The following is a 15,354-nucleotide window of genomic DNA, read 5'->3' on the forward strand; positions in this document are numbered from 1 at the left end:
AGGAAATCATTGCCCTCCGGCGAAGAACTTGACTGCCTATGATTCATTGTACCCCTTTACCTTTGTTTGACAAAGCACGTGTGCTGCCCTCTCTCCTTGTACATATTCCCCTCTCATTCTTTGCAATTGTCTTGCGTCACCATAGTATCCCATTCCTGTTGAAGACAGCGCTGCTGTCGAAACGTCGAATACCCCCTCTTAGTTTTTAATAAAGTCCCCCTTTTATTCCTTATCCTGTAAAAGCACCGTCTCCACTTCTGATCTTTATTGAATACCTTTATTTTTCGTGGTCAACCGCATTCGTTTATTTCAACTTATATATATATATATAGGGTGGGTGCTCTAAAAGGTCAGTCACATTTTTGTGCAAGACGTGACACCTCCTTGACGCGATACCTCCCTGACGCACAGATTATCTCTGCCTCAGAGTAAAGAATTTATGCCAGCGAAACCTACGAATAAATTGTGGTTACCAAGCACTGTGTAACAAAATAAATACGACCACGCAAACTTTCGCACGCAAACTTTCCATCGATAGGAAATACATGAAGACTAAAGTTTGCGTGGTCGTATATTTATTTTGTTACGCAGTGTCTGATAACCAGGATTTTTTCGTAGGTTTCTCTTGCATCAATTATTCACTGTGTGGCAGCAGAAGTGTGTCTGTGAAGTATGTATAGCGTCAAACGCGAAAATGTGACTGACATTTTAGAGCACCCACCCTATAGGTTGTTGTGTGATTCATTCACTCACGCTGCCACTTATCTGAATGCTGTTGCAGGAACTTGCTAAATTTAGCTTGAGCTGTGACGCTTGACCCTAAGGACCATGGGCGTACCGACAGGGGGGCAAGGGGGTGTGTCCTCCTCCGGAGCTGGAATGTCACTTGTGAAAACTGTGGCTCTTTAGACATAGGTATCGTCATGATTATTATCTGATGTCATATAATATGAACCCCTGAATAAAGATGAGAGCGGGTGCGGGTATACCCGCGGGTACCCACGCAAGATTGTTCTTCGCGGGTACACATTTCTGTGTCATCGCGGGTTGCGGGTAAGCTGCGGGTAGACCCGCATTGCCTCCGCGGATTACGCGGGTATACCCGTGATACCCGCAGGCGCAAAACCAGCCCGCCGGCTTTTGGTGCACGACCCCATTCATTGCGAACATTTGGCCCAAAACACTTTCCAAGTGTTTGCCGCATGGGGCTAATTTTAGCTATCTTTCGACAACACGGCTGGTACACTTCGCGTTAGTATATGCTAGCAACCAAGTCAGCAGTCGCCACAGCGTCTGGCGCATCAATAAATCATTTCGTGCTGGGAGGATCATGTGGGATAACTGAAACCTGCCACGCATTGGGTGCGAGTACATCTGCGGGCATGCGGGTACGCGTAGAGATGTGCAGGTGCGGATGTGGGTTACAGCAATGACATTGCTGCGGGTGCAGACGCGGATACCGGTCGTGCTGCCGTGCGGTTGCGGGTATGAATTTTCATACCCGCACTCATTCCGCACAGTCCGGAGCGCCCATTTCCAAGAAAAGAGGGGGCGCACGCTTCCCCCCCTGGAAAAAATCCTGGGAACGCCCATGCTGTGGACTGAGTCGAAAATCACAAGCGCCGGAGGCGTTTGCCATGTGCGCGTGAATGAACGTGCAGTACGTAGAGAAGAGCGCCGCGCTCTAACGTAATACGGATATACGACTTACTAAATGTTTTGTTTACCGATCACGCCCACTTTGATGGAAATGATTTGAGGTAATGTTACTTACGTTCAAAGTCACGTTGTAGCTGACACTGTCTAACGCTTACGAGGTACCTTTCCCCTGGATTAGCGTCACGTCGCCGTCAATTTGTTCTAATTCGTAGACATGCTTAATTAGCGTCTCTCCCTTAAGCAAGTTCGAGTCCCTAAATAATTCACTCAGTGATTTTATTTCAAGGATCCGACAGTACAGACGCAGCATGATTCCGAAACTGATCGGTTTGCGCCGGTGCGCGACCGAGTTGTGCGCTTTCGGCCATATGTGGCGCTGAAGGACATGGTTCAGAGCTCCCCCAAACGTCGTGCAACAGGCCTTAGCTAAGCGAAAGAGCGCATTGGTACGCCGCTCTGCTCAAGAAATATGTAAACCGAAACCAATTAATTAAGTAGGAGACAAATAAGGTCGGTTGGCACATGACAACAGCGAAGACGACGGAAAAATAGATATGTTTTTTTGTCGTCTTCGCTGTTAGCAATTAATTGCTCTAGAGAATCACTAGTCGATAGGTTTTTTTTTTCTGGAACATTTTTCGCTTGAAGGTTACGATCGGTGAAACAGAGGTTCAGAAAGCGTCCGAAATAAGATTTAAAAGTTAGGGGTTTTATTTAATAAACCCCTACCCGACAAACGTCATCATGACGCTGGTAGACAGACCGAAACCAAAACAGATCGCAAGGGGAGAGCTGGGTTCCAAGAATGGGCAATTGTTCGCTGAAAGAAAAGTAGGACCGAAGGTCGCGTTCCTTTCAGAGACCATCGTAATCCCCTCAGGACGGTGGCTTTCGGACGCGACCTTCGCCAATAGCTTTGAACGTAGTTCAACTCTACCAAACTCGTGGCTCTGTCGAACATTATGACGTCGTTTGTTTACAAACAGGTTGAGGTCTATTGATGAGCGTATGTAAATAAGCCGCTCACGATGAAAGATGAAAGTCACTGAAAACGTTAGCCAGCTGTAGGACTCGAACCCACATCTTCTGGATTACCGGTCCAGGGCTCTACCAATTGAGCTAAGCTAACCTTTTCAGTGACTTTCATCTTTCATCGTTAATTTCTTAGGCAATTTGAGGCTTTGTGTGTATTTGTCCCTTCCACGTTGTTCCAGCCTCAGAACATCAGCATCAGTTCTCTCATGTTAAGCCGCTCACGCCCAGTTCTTGGCCGTTGTTTGAGGGATGATCACCGAAAAGAAAGCTTTTCGAAAGCGCCACCTGGTCATGGGCGTACCGATGGGGAGGAGGCAAAGGGGCCGTTGTGTTCTGAACAGGTTCTGATGTTCTGAAACATGTCGTATGTATTTTACGGCGACGTCACGAATGTGAAAAAAAAATAAAAAATAAAAAACACACACACATTTTTCTTGTCCCTTTTGAACAGGTTTTTATTAAACTTCTAAAGCCATTGTGACAACAATTTCTCATTTAATTTTTCTTGAAATATTTCAGGAATCGATAGACACCAAATTTATATGTCTACCGCTTTTCGTTCTCATAAAAAAAACATGAAATGAAATATGAGTACACATACACACCGGTTGAAAGCCCAGGCAACCATGTCACTCTGTGTCGCCATCTGGTGTAGCAGGGGAAAAAACGCGCGGAACATTTTGACCGCATCCATCCGCCGAGCAAGAGGTGCACATGCGCAGCGTAGTGCTGGCTCGTATGGGCGGTGTGGGGGTGCGGATAATATCATGCTGGTTCCTGCATCCTCTTTCTCTCCCTCTCCTCTTTACTTTCGTGGCCCACTGACTTCGGTCATGGCCTTGGAGGCCAGTACAAAAGGTTGCTTAGCTGCTCGTAAAGGGATTATCCTATGCGCCTGCAAAGTAGTGGGCCGTGTAATGTAAAGAGAAAGCACAGTGAGACCAACAACCCTCTTCTTTTTTCTCTCTCGCTCTGTCTCTCTCTCCGCGCATGGTGCGCGTATAGAGAAGTGAGACGAGTTTATTAGCTTCACGTGAAACGTCAGTTTGCCTGATTTTGCCGGTTCGTGTTTGTGCGGACTCAGTCAACTGTTTGAACTGTCTCATAAGGCTAACGAGAATCTCTCGTATTTCCGGTTAGTGCAAGCCGGGCTTTACAGCCATTCCAGTAACGTTCAACAGGACTGTCCTGTAATGTTCGATAATGCTGAAACAATGCTTGGAAATTCTACTGTCGCCTCCCATAATAATAATTTGCCGTTTTCTTTTCCCTAAAAGTGCACGCCTCAGTCAGTTCCGAACTTCTGAAGTTCTCGTTAGGACCTCGATATTCCCGGTTGCGAAATCCCCGATCTCGAAATTCACAGGGTACAGGAAAAAGTGGTCCCTGAAAAAATGGTCCCTGGTTGTTTGGACGAAAAAAAAAAAAAAGGTCCCGCAAGCACCTGCGCTGCCAACAATGTAGGGGCGAAGTTGCAGACACCCGATGCAGTACATAACAGCCGACAAAGTGTTATCATTCGGTCTCCTGATTTGAAATTCCATTCAATGAGCAACATAAAATCGATATAATCCGCTGCACTAGTTCGCTAGCGATATCATTCATGGGATGCTAGTATGTCTCTACTGTTGGTCAGACATAGGTTTTACAGTTGTCCCCTGCATCTTTTCTGTGTCGATGTTTATGTGCAACAAAAGCTGTACACCAGCTTATTCAATTGTTTCATTGTGCTTATAACTCCGCTTCTGCTGAAGATACGGTTCATCGACATAGAAAGTATTAGAGAACAACTGCAACAACAGCCAAACAGCCGCTATCACGTTAACGGGACCAACAACAGCAAAAAACTATATAGGAAAATACTAGTATCCCGGTTGAGTTGGGAACTACGTCCGACGACATCCACGTTCAGCGAGCGTGAAGTCAGAGCCTCAGAAAAGTGCACATATGCATTTCATTCCATTGGTATGAACATAGAAGGTAATGTGTCATTCTGCTCCGTATTCTGTAGTTCTTCCTTTTATAAAAGAACGCAGCTACCATTTTCCCAACATATCTGCCAGAAATACGTAGAAGGTAGCAGGACCTTGGAGTCAGTCTTGGACCCAGTGAGAATCACCCCGTGTCATAGTCAATATCTATTTATTGTTGGAGAATCGCTTCCTAATTTTGCCCCGTTGTCTGTACTCAGCAAACTAAAATAGAGAGAGAGGGACAGAAAGAATAGATGCAATCCGCACAATGCAAGCGGTGCAACAGGTGCAACCGCATTTATGTTCCTTGTTCAATGGTTTGACTGTTCATTAACATGAATGTTAGTTTAAAAAATCCTGTCTCCCAATTTAAACAAATAATGTGGGCGAATGATAACACTTGATCGGCTGTGATCCACTTCCTCAGCTGTTCACAACGGCGCTCCTGTAATTTTCGGTCGCTCTGGGCGCGAGAAAACGAATTGGCTATAAGTCCCGTTACCCGCGAATGGCCGAGGGCTCATCCAGCACTGGCTGTGGATGGACGATTTGCTGTTGATTTTCAGGAGTATATACAAAGGCGGAAAAATGGCGAAGTCCCGTTACCAGTGAATGGCCCAGAGCTCATCCGGCGCGGGTTCCGGGTACAAGAGCGATTTTACGGTAAAATCCAGGACGATGACGCTCGAGTGCTTATACAAATCTAATGATCTTCTTTTACTATATACAGGGTGTTTCACATAAGGTGATAAAAAATTATAACTGGCGACATACTCGACGGAGGATTGTCGGACTTCCGGCATTTACCTTCTGGAAACTTTTGCCCCCATTGAGAAAGGGTTTGGACTATTTTTAATTGCGGGAAATTTCTTTTTCAATTGAACTTTGAAAATTGCCAAGCGAACCTCACTTTTCTTGCAGAAATATAATGTCCTCCACGGATAACCGCAGGTCCAACAAAAACTATGCACAGTATCGCAACAAAAATAGTCGAAAAAATTAGTAAAAATTACGCTTTAGCCCTGCCTGCTTGATTTTCTCAGAGAAGCGCGCGCGAAATCTGCGTCTAGACGAGAAAGCGTCCGTCTATTTGCCGTCAATTTTCAGGAGTATACGAAGGCGGATAAAATGGCAAAGTCCCGTTACCAGCGAATGGTTGAGGGCTCATCCAGCGCGAGTTCTGGGTACAAGAGCGATTCTACGGTAAAATCCCGTACGATGACGCTCGAGTGCTTATACAGCTCTAATAATCTTATTTACTATATATAAGGGGACCTCTCGATCCCGAAGAGCCCGCCGTACTAGCGTAGCTCATGCTGACTGAGAGCACCCTCGCTCGGGATGCAGAAAAACGAGTTGCCGTCGGACCCCGAGGAGACGGAGCGGCCGCGCATCTAGCGCTCGGTTTGGGCGCGACAGAAAGATTTGGCAAAGTCCCGGAACCGGCGAATGGCCGAAGGCTAATCCAGTGCTGGCTGTGGATGGATTGTTAGCCGTCGATTTTCAGGAGTATGCGAAGGCGCAAAAATAGGACAGTCCTATTATCTGCGAATGGCGGAGGGCTCAACCAGCACTGGCTGTGGACGGAAAGAAACGATTTGCCGTCGATTTTCAGGAGTATACGAAGACGGCAAAATGGAAAAGTCCCGTTACCGGCGAATGACCCAGGGCTCATCCGGCGCGAGTTCTGGGTACAACAGCGATTTTATGGTAAAATTCCGTACGATTACGCTCGAGTGCTTATACAGCTCTAATCATCCTATTTTACTATATGTAAGAGGACCTCTCGAGCCCGCAGAGCCAGTCGTAGCAGCGTAGCTCATGCTGACTGACAGTACCCTCGCTGGATACAGAAAACGATTTGCCGTCAGGACCTGAGGAGGCGGAGCGGCGGGGCAACTAGCGCTCACTCTGGGCGCGAGAAAACGAATTGTTACCTGTTACCGGCGAATGGCCGACGGCTCATCCAGCACTGGCTGTGGACGGAAAGAAACGATTTGCCGTCAATTTTCAGGATTATACGAAGACGGCAAAATGGCAAAGTCCCGTTACCGGCGAATGACCCAGGGCTCATCCGGCGCGAGTTCTGGGTACAACAGCGATTTTATGGTAAAATCCCGTACGATTACGCTCGAGTGCTTATACAGCTCTAATCATCCTATTTTACTATATGTAAGAGGACCTCTCGAGCCCGCAGAGCCAGTCGTAGCAGCGTAGCTCATGCTGACTGACAGTACCCTCGCTGGATACAGAAAACGATTTGCCGTCAGGACCTGAGGAGGCGGAGCGGCGGGGCAACTAGCGCTCACTCTGGGCGCGAGGAAACGAATTGTTACCTGTTACCGGCGAATGGCCGACGGCTCATCCAGCACTGGCTGTGGACGGAAAGAAACGATTTGCCGTCAATTTTCAGGATTATACGAAGACGGCAAAATGGCAAAGTCCCGTTACCGGCGAATGACCCAGGGCTCATCCGGCGCGAGTTCTGGGTACAACAGCGATTTTATGGTAAAATCCCGTACGATTACGCTCGAGTGCTTATACAGCTCTAATCATCCTATTTTACTATATGTAAGAGGACCTCTCGAGCCCGCAGAGACAGTCGTAGCAGCGTAGCTCATGCTGACTGACAGTACCCTCGCTGGATACAGAAAACGATTTGCCGTCAGGACCTGAGGAGGCGGAGCGGCGGGGCAACTAGCGCTCACTCTGGGCGCGAGAAAACGAATTGTTACCTGTTACCGGCGAATGGCCGACGGCTCATCCAGCACTGGCTGTGGACGGAAAGAAACGATTTGCCGTCGATTTTCAGGAGTATACGAAGACGGCAAAATGGCAAAGTCCCGTTACCGGCGAATGACCCAGGGCTCATCCGGCGCGAGTTCTGGGTACAACAGCGATTTTATGGTAAAATCCCGTACAATTACGCTCGAGTGCTTATACAGCTCTAATCATCCTATTTTACTATATGTAAGAGGACCTCTCGAGCCCGCAGAGCCAGTCGTAGCAGCGTAGCTCATGCTGACTGACAGTACCCTCGCTGGATACAGAAAACGATTTGCCGTCAGGACCTGAGGAGGCGGAGCGGCGGGGCAACTAGTGCTCACTCTGGGCGCGAGAAAACGAATTGTTACCTGTTACCGGCGAATGGCCGACGGCTCATCCAGCACTGGCTGTGGACGGAAAGAAACGATTTGCCGTCGATTTTCAGGAGTATACGAAGACGGAAAAATGGCAAGTCCCATTACCGGCGAATGGCCGAAGGCTCATCCAGCGCTGGCTGTAGATGGACGATTTGCCGTCGATTTTCAGGAGTATGCGAAGGCGGAAAAATGGGAAAGTCCTTTTACCGGCGAATGGCCGAGGGCACATCGAGCGCGAGTTGGGTACAAGAGCGATTTTACGGTAAAATACAGGACGATGACGCTCGAGTGCTTATACAGCTCTAATCATCCTATTTTAGTATATATAAGGGGACCTCTCGAGCCCGCAGAGCCCGCCGTACCAGCGTAGCTCATGCTGACTGACAGCACCCTCGCTGGATGCCGCAAAACGATTTGCCGTCGTGCCCTGACGAGGCAGAGCGGCGTAGTACCTAGCGCGAATTGTTTCTTTCCATCCACAGCCAGTGCTCGATGAGCCCCCGTTTAAGGTAGCAAGACTGACAAAAAAAAAAAAAAAAAAGAGAGATACAGCGTACTCAACACTAGGACTCATCGTCCATTTCTCAGGCAGAACACCATCTCTCGCGGACGTCCGAAATAGATCCCAACGTCCATGTCCTTAAATGGATGTCAAGTGGACATCTCTTGGAGCTACATGGATGGAAGTCCCTAGCTGCACATCCGCACGATTTACGGTGACGACCGTTTGAAGAATTGTCCGAATAGGGCCCCTGACGGGATGGTACATGGAGCATTATCGCAGGAGAGAGAGAAACATGGCAAAGTGTGTCGCGGCGTGAGTTTGACTTTCAATGAACGAACGGAATGCCTAAGACCGAAAGCAGTAAGAAACACTGGAGTTATCGTCATAGTGAGTTAACACGCCAAGCAGTTCTTCCAGTGTTAATGGTATACGCAATCGCATTAAACTTAGATACCTCACCCTTTAGTTTGACTCGCAGGCAAACAGGACTCTCGAATTTGTGGAAGCTCCCGAAACAAGCGATAGATAGTATCAGTTTTCTCTGTGGAAAGGTATGTCAGTGCCTTTCTAAGTTATCTTCATGGTTCTAAGAGGTTATATATGTATGCCTTTATTTTTGGTTTCTGAAACTTGTGCTCGTTGTCCGTAACGAAAATACGAGACACTGACAAAGAGGAGGAACAGAGAAAGAACGATGTAGTGGCCGAAGCTGAAACAAAATGGCAGGAAAAACGCCTACAAGCCTAGTAAGAATCTGTCCATTTATGCAGCAGCTCAATAAAACAGTGCCAACAACAATGAGGAAATCCATGAGCGCGTAGCGAGTAAGTCCGTACAACGTCCGGGCATCTCCGTGTAACTTCCTGTGAGGACAAACGACAGATATTTGTGGGAAGTTTATACCGTGGCCACTCGGAGATGTGCGGGACGTCCATCGGAAAAATGTCTGCCTCCCAGGGAGATCCGAATCTCCGGGAAAGGATATCCCCAGGAACAGCGCGGGAAGTTTTGTTCCGTTTGGGTTGAGTCTGATCGTGCACCTGGGAGCCGTCGGAAGACACGGGCATACGTTTTGTTACAGAAGTGGGGAAATCCCTATCACCCGTATGCACTATCTTAGGGTCCTCATCAATCACCAAGCGCTTGGAGCATGAGCGCGCAACACTGTCGTCCTTGTCACCGATAATTTCGGTAATCTGGGAGTTACACCCTCCTACTACACTGTCACCAACAACAGGACTCGCGTGCGCAACTGGAGCAGCACCTCTTGCATTAAGAGCATCGCCACTGACTGCCACAGCTGCAGCACTAACAGGACTGATGACGGCGCTAACAGCAGCGACACCTATAACGGTGTTACCGGCATCCGCACCGTCACCAATAACAGCATCTCCACTAATATTATCATGCCACCACTAACTGCGGAATGTTCTTCCGCCACACTAACGGTATCGCGAGCATCTCCGGCTGGACATACCACCTCAACCACTCAGACACTCTCGTCTACTGGCGCCCTGATGGGAGCAGTTGGTAGCACAGCGCCACTAGAAACACGGGATGCCCATGTCGTAGCCGAACATTCGGGTACAGAATGGTCCCCACCACAGCGGTTACACGAAGCATCGCACTTTTCATGCCCAAAATAACCACAGCGAGCACACACCGGGACCGCGCAGTCTTTTTTTGAAGTGGCTCTCCGCGCCACACAGCATATGAACTCATTTGATACCGTCATAGTTTACGGGCAAACGCTTACCACGCACGCTTATGAAGTTCGGAACTGGGGTCCGCATTTCCATAAGTGCGCGCCGGTTGCCCGTTCCGATTACAGTCTTCGATACCCTCTAGCTCCTTCTGAGGGAACGTCTCGCGAGCTACTTTGGTGAAAGGACCGTATGCAGTAAGAACGGAGTTCAACGCCACATCAGAGATGCCATCTGGCACCGAGGTGATTGAAACTGTGACCAAGTTGGACTCCAGCGAGACCAACTAGATCACATTGCCCTTCACAGTAAGCGAGACCAGCCACTTGAGCTTCTCAGCACCAGACCTGGACTTCACGATCAAGTCGCATGCTCCACCACCAATGTGGCGCATCCTTTTCACATCTTTCCCGACCTCCTTCACAAGAGGAAGTAGGAAGTCCATGCTACCGGCGGAGCACCAAAACTTGCTCCGGACGCGCTCCGAATCTGCCATTGGAATTCAACATCAGTCTATTCTCTCACTATCAACATAATCAAAATCAGCTGCTTCTTCGTGAGAAAATGTCTCTCTCGATGGCCTTTTGGGAGCTGCTGAATACGGAACGATTCCTAGACGCAGTGCGCGTCGCACAATCTTTCTCTCCATCACTGACGTTGTTGTCCAAACCGAAACCATGCACCCACGTGGTCCCGTGGAGTGTGTGCTACCGGTCGTCTACAATAGACCTCTCCCTGTTCGTAAACAAATGACGTCATAGTGTTCGGCAGCGCCACCAATTTGGTAGAGTTGAACAATGCTCGAAGCTATATAGGGGCGAACAAGGTCGCGCCCGAAAGCCACGGTCTTGAAGTGATTACGATGGTCCCTGAAAGGGACGCGACCTTCGGTCCTACTTTTTTTTTTCAATAGGAGGCAGCGAACAAGTACTTATTCGTAGATCCCAGCCCTCCCCTTCCGATTTGTTTCGGTTTCAGTCTGTCTACCAACGTCATGACGGCGTACGTTTCTCGGGTAGAGGTCTATTGGCTGGGAGGCCTCGACGTTGATGGCGTAAGCCCATTTCGAAGGGGTGTATCCGGCGGTCACGTCCCGCTATTTTTGCGTGGTAACTGCGCGCTCGATGCACTGAATACGGTTAAAAGTCGACGTGTGTACGATAGTGAGGGATAATGAAAACCGCTTCCGGCAGGCTACTCGGAATTCGCAAAAGCATTTCATGGTCTCTAAGTAAACGAGTTTTAAAGAATCGCACACCCTCGGCACCAAACACCATGATGACGTAAGCCAGGCACACGAAGGGTGAGGGTGAGCTGTGCGAGCACGTCCGACACTAACCAGAAACAACATTCCACAAGCCGATCACAGCTCAGCGACCAGCAGGCCTTCGCCTGCGCGCATGTCGGTCGGTCGGTCGGATGCCAAGGCTACCAGGGCCCCTCCAGCTGCTCCCTGATTGGTCTTGCCAAAATGCGATCACTGATTGGCCTTGACCGGGTGACATTTCCAGAGAGGGAATTCCGGAATACTCTCAATATGCGTCATATGCTGCACACCAGAAGCTGCAGCTCCTCCTGGCATCCGGTCACCGCATCGCGCTGCAGTGGATCCCATCCCACAAAGGCATCCCCGGCAACGAGACGGCGGACTCCCTGAGCAAGCAGGCCACCACCAAGACCCTGGTCCGCCAGGCACCATCTACCACTAGCCAGGCTAAGAAGAGCATCGCCCTCCACATGCGCAGCTTCCACCCGGACAAGCCCACGGCGGAAGGGACGGCACCCCCACCCTGCATCACAGCCGGCCTAACCAGGGACGAGGCATCGCTGCTGCTCAGGCTCTGTGCGTCGTGTGCCTTCACCCGGGCGTACGGCTTCACGATCGGTCTGATCGACGACCCACGCTGCGGAACCTGCGGTGTCCAGGAGAGTGTTGCTCACCTAATCACCCGCTGCAGAGATACTGCTTCTCAGAGAGATCTTCTTTTTCAGAACCTGTCCAGCGCCGGCATCACCGACCACAGCCTGGTTAACCTGGTCTACCCCATGGGCCCACGACACCATCGCCGACGTATCTAGAGGGAGCTGCTGCAGTTCCTGAGCTCTACCGGCCTGGACACCCGCCTGTAGCTGCCACCCTCCGGACGTCCACCGCCTGACGCTGCTTCGGGCAGCATAGGACCCCAGGACCTGCCAGGACACCAAGGGCCACCCGTGACCCATCCAGACCACCTCTCCAGCTGCCGTCGCCGTCTGACGTCACCCACGGCAGCGTAGGACCCCCCAAGGACCTGCCTGGACCCAGGAGAGCCAGGACCCCGAGAGCCTCCCTGACTCACCCAGACATCCAAGACCCCCCAGCAACCTTGGACCCTTGCCACCCCGACCACCCCTGACTAATTCCTTCTCTCCTCTCTCTTTCTCTTTTCCTCCCTCCTCTCCCACCCCTTTCCCAGCGGGAGAAACTTGCCGTCGGTGTTGACAGGCAGACCTCTCCCGTCTTCCTATACGCCACTCCACTCCACTCCACTGCGTCATATGCTCTCGACAAGTGTTATATCAAACTGCACAGGACGCCACCAATTCACGTCGGATTTTTGGCGTTATTGTCAGTGATGAACGTGGAATAAAACGGCACTATAGTTTTGGAATTGACCGGCGATAGTGCATTCTTCGTCGTCGGCGTTTCTACGTCGCATCGGCCCTTTCGATAACTCTTCAAATGAAGATTAACGATATTGCCGACTTACACGACAATAGAGCGGTGTTGCGAATTTTGATCTCAGTTTTATGGTTCTCACATGACTCCCCGCGTATTATAGGTAAGTAGTGGTGTAGTAGTTGCATACGCTTTCCTACAGGATGTCATCAGTGCTGCTCTCACAGCTTTTTTTTTAATGTAAAGGGTAAAAGATACCCTGTACACATACCTAGTTTACTTTCACACATATGGATGGAGCAGCCGGCCCCTCGGTTGCAGGAGCGATTTTTCTTCCCAAACCTTACCTATGTACCTGAGTGTCGTAAGACAATTCTCGGCATGACAGTTCGTCAATCTACACTCGAAGGAAAAAATGGTGTGAAAAGGTGGTAACTTCTATAGTTACCACCTAGGTCAACATAGCGTCTAAAAAGGTGTAAAAGGGTGGCAAGAGCAATTGTCATATATCCAAGTTGCTACAAACCCCGCCCCTCTCTCTCACCGAATCGGCAGCGGTAACCCTTTCATTCGTGGCAATGGTTTGCGGACAACATGCTATGCGGTGAAGCTCTGTTTTGAGAGTGAGGTAGCAGGTAGAGCATATGCGACAACTATTACCTCCTAAAAGGTATAACTACTCCACCCTTTTTTCTAAGAGTGCGAGGCAGCACACCTCCCCTGAGATGCACATCTACAGAGAAGAGTCAACCACAAAAAGAAAGTTGACGCAGTTGTCGCAAGCTTGCACAGCAGGAAGAGCCCCGCTTTTTAACCCTGCAGGGGTAAATGCCATTCGCACTTTTGAGTCTGCAACAGTTAAAATTCTTCAAAAAGCAGTGTAACGCAAAATCTTGTACGCACTACCCAGCTCAGAATATGGTTAGAAATTTTGCGAAAAGCCTCCCAATGCGTGTTTTTCGGGCACTTCGTAGAAATCCGATTTCTAGTTACGATTCAGAGGTACGTTTTGTTTTCTTGCGGCAATCGTCGTAGCCGAGAGCTATACCCTAGCGCCGCTGCCATTGCCGGTGTAGTGATCTAAATATGAAAGAGGAACCATGAAATCATTCGAAGCGATATTCTAAACAAAATACTGTAATACATTAGAAAGACGACAAAGCCGAAAACAAATTAATTATATTGGATGGAGCATTTCATAGATGGGAGGCATCCGCCAGAGGGCGTGGCATCTGCTTGGCGGCAGCCGTCGAAAGATGAGAGGGTCGGCAGCATCCGCGTAATCCTCCTGTCAGAGAGGATTACCGAGCGGTCGTCGGCAGCTATCGGGGCATCCTCGAGGCCGGCGTTAGCCTCTGTAATTGGCAAAATACTGGGGATTTCGTTTCCGGAATCGGTATCTAACAAGGACCGCTCTCGCTCCAATTAGGTAAATGCTACGATCCCTTGTTAAAGTGATTGCTCGTCGGGCCACCTCGTCGCCCCGACATCTCTCGGCGCCAAAGCATCGAGAGATTACCTGCTTTATAAATTACACTCACAAACGAAGAAAAGGAAAAAGAATCTGCAGCGCCACTTACGTGCTTTCTTTCTGTGTCCGCCGTCTTGTCGCTCGATGAAGATGTTCATTTATAATAACTGCGCCTCTATATATCAGCGTCATCTATTGCACAATTTTTAAAGACAATGCTTCGAAGTCGCTGTAGGATTTGCATCTCGCGTTGTAGGTTATAACTAGATCTCGGATGTTTAGGCACTAAAAAAGCTGGTTTTAGGCACCTATAATAGGCACAAAACATGCCGATTTAGGGACTAAAAGCGCAGGCTCAATAAAATTGAGCATTTCGCCCATGGTAGCAACCAGGGGCGCTGCCAGGACGTTTCTGAGTGGGGCGAATCCGCATCCTGCACGCCGTGTACAGGGTGTGGCAAGGCATCGATTTTGTCCTCAAATGTCGTCAAAATGAAATAATTTCCGCGGCCAGGAGGGTAACGGCCCCCTTTGCCTCACCTCCTTCGCGGCGCCCATGGTAGCAACGGCTGAGTGAAGGTTAACGTTAGGTCCTTTTCCGCTACGGGTTCTTTCGTCTGTATTCAACTTTATTTAACATGAATCTCAATATACTGCAGTGAACTTGAAAACAGCGGATTAGCTGAAGTAGGAAAGTCACGGAACAGCTAAAGCATAAACAAGCACTCATCAGCCGTAGTTGTAGAAGCAATATGAAACAATCACCATTTCCAGATTTGCCGGCGTAAAGCTCCGGCGCTTGTCACCAAGCACGAGCTTGTAGGCTGAAAAGGTGCGCTCCACATCTACTGAAGTCAGCGGTGCGAATTTCAATGTGGGAATGCCTGAATGCCGGATATCCTCTGGCACAGCTGGGCCAGTCCCAGCTAATGCCGCAGCCACTGACTCCATCATTTTGAACCCCGGGTTTCTCTGCAGGACATACTCAAGCTTTCGCACAACCCTGTCCTTCACGAGACCTCCTGGTACGTTGTGGACTCGCTCCTAGGGCTGACACTATAGCAACCGCGTCGTACAAAGCTTGGCCGGATGTTTCCAGACGCATGATGCTGTCGGCGATGAAAGTGTAATTCGCAGAAATGTGCGTCAGTTCAGCAGAGATCGCTGTCAACTGCAAGATATCTTGAGCACACTTCACGCTCTCAG

Source organism: Ornithodoros turicata, chromosome 2 (assembly GCF_037126465.1).
Source record: "Ornithodoros turicata isolate Travis chromosome 2, ASM3712646v1, whole genome shotgun sequence".
Lineage (NCBI taxonomy): Eukaryota > Metazoa > Arthropoda > Arachnida > Ixodida > Argasidae > Ornithodoros > Ornithodoros turicata.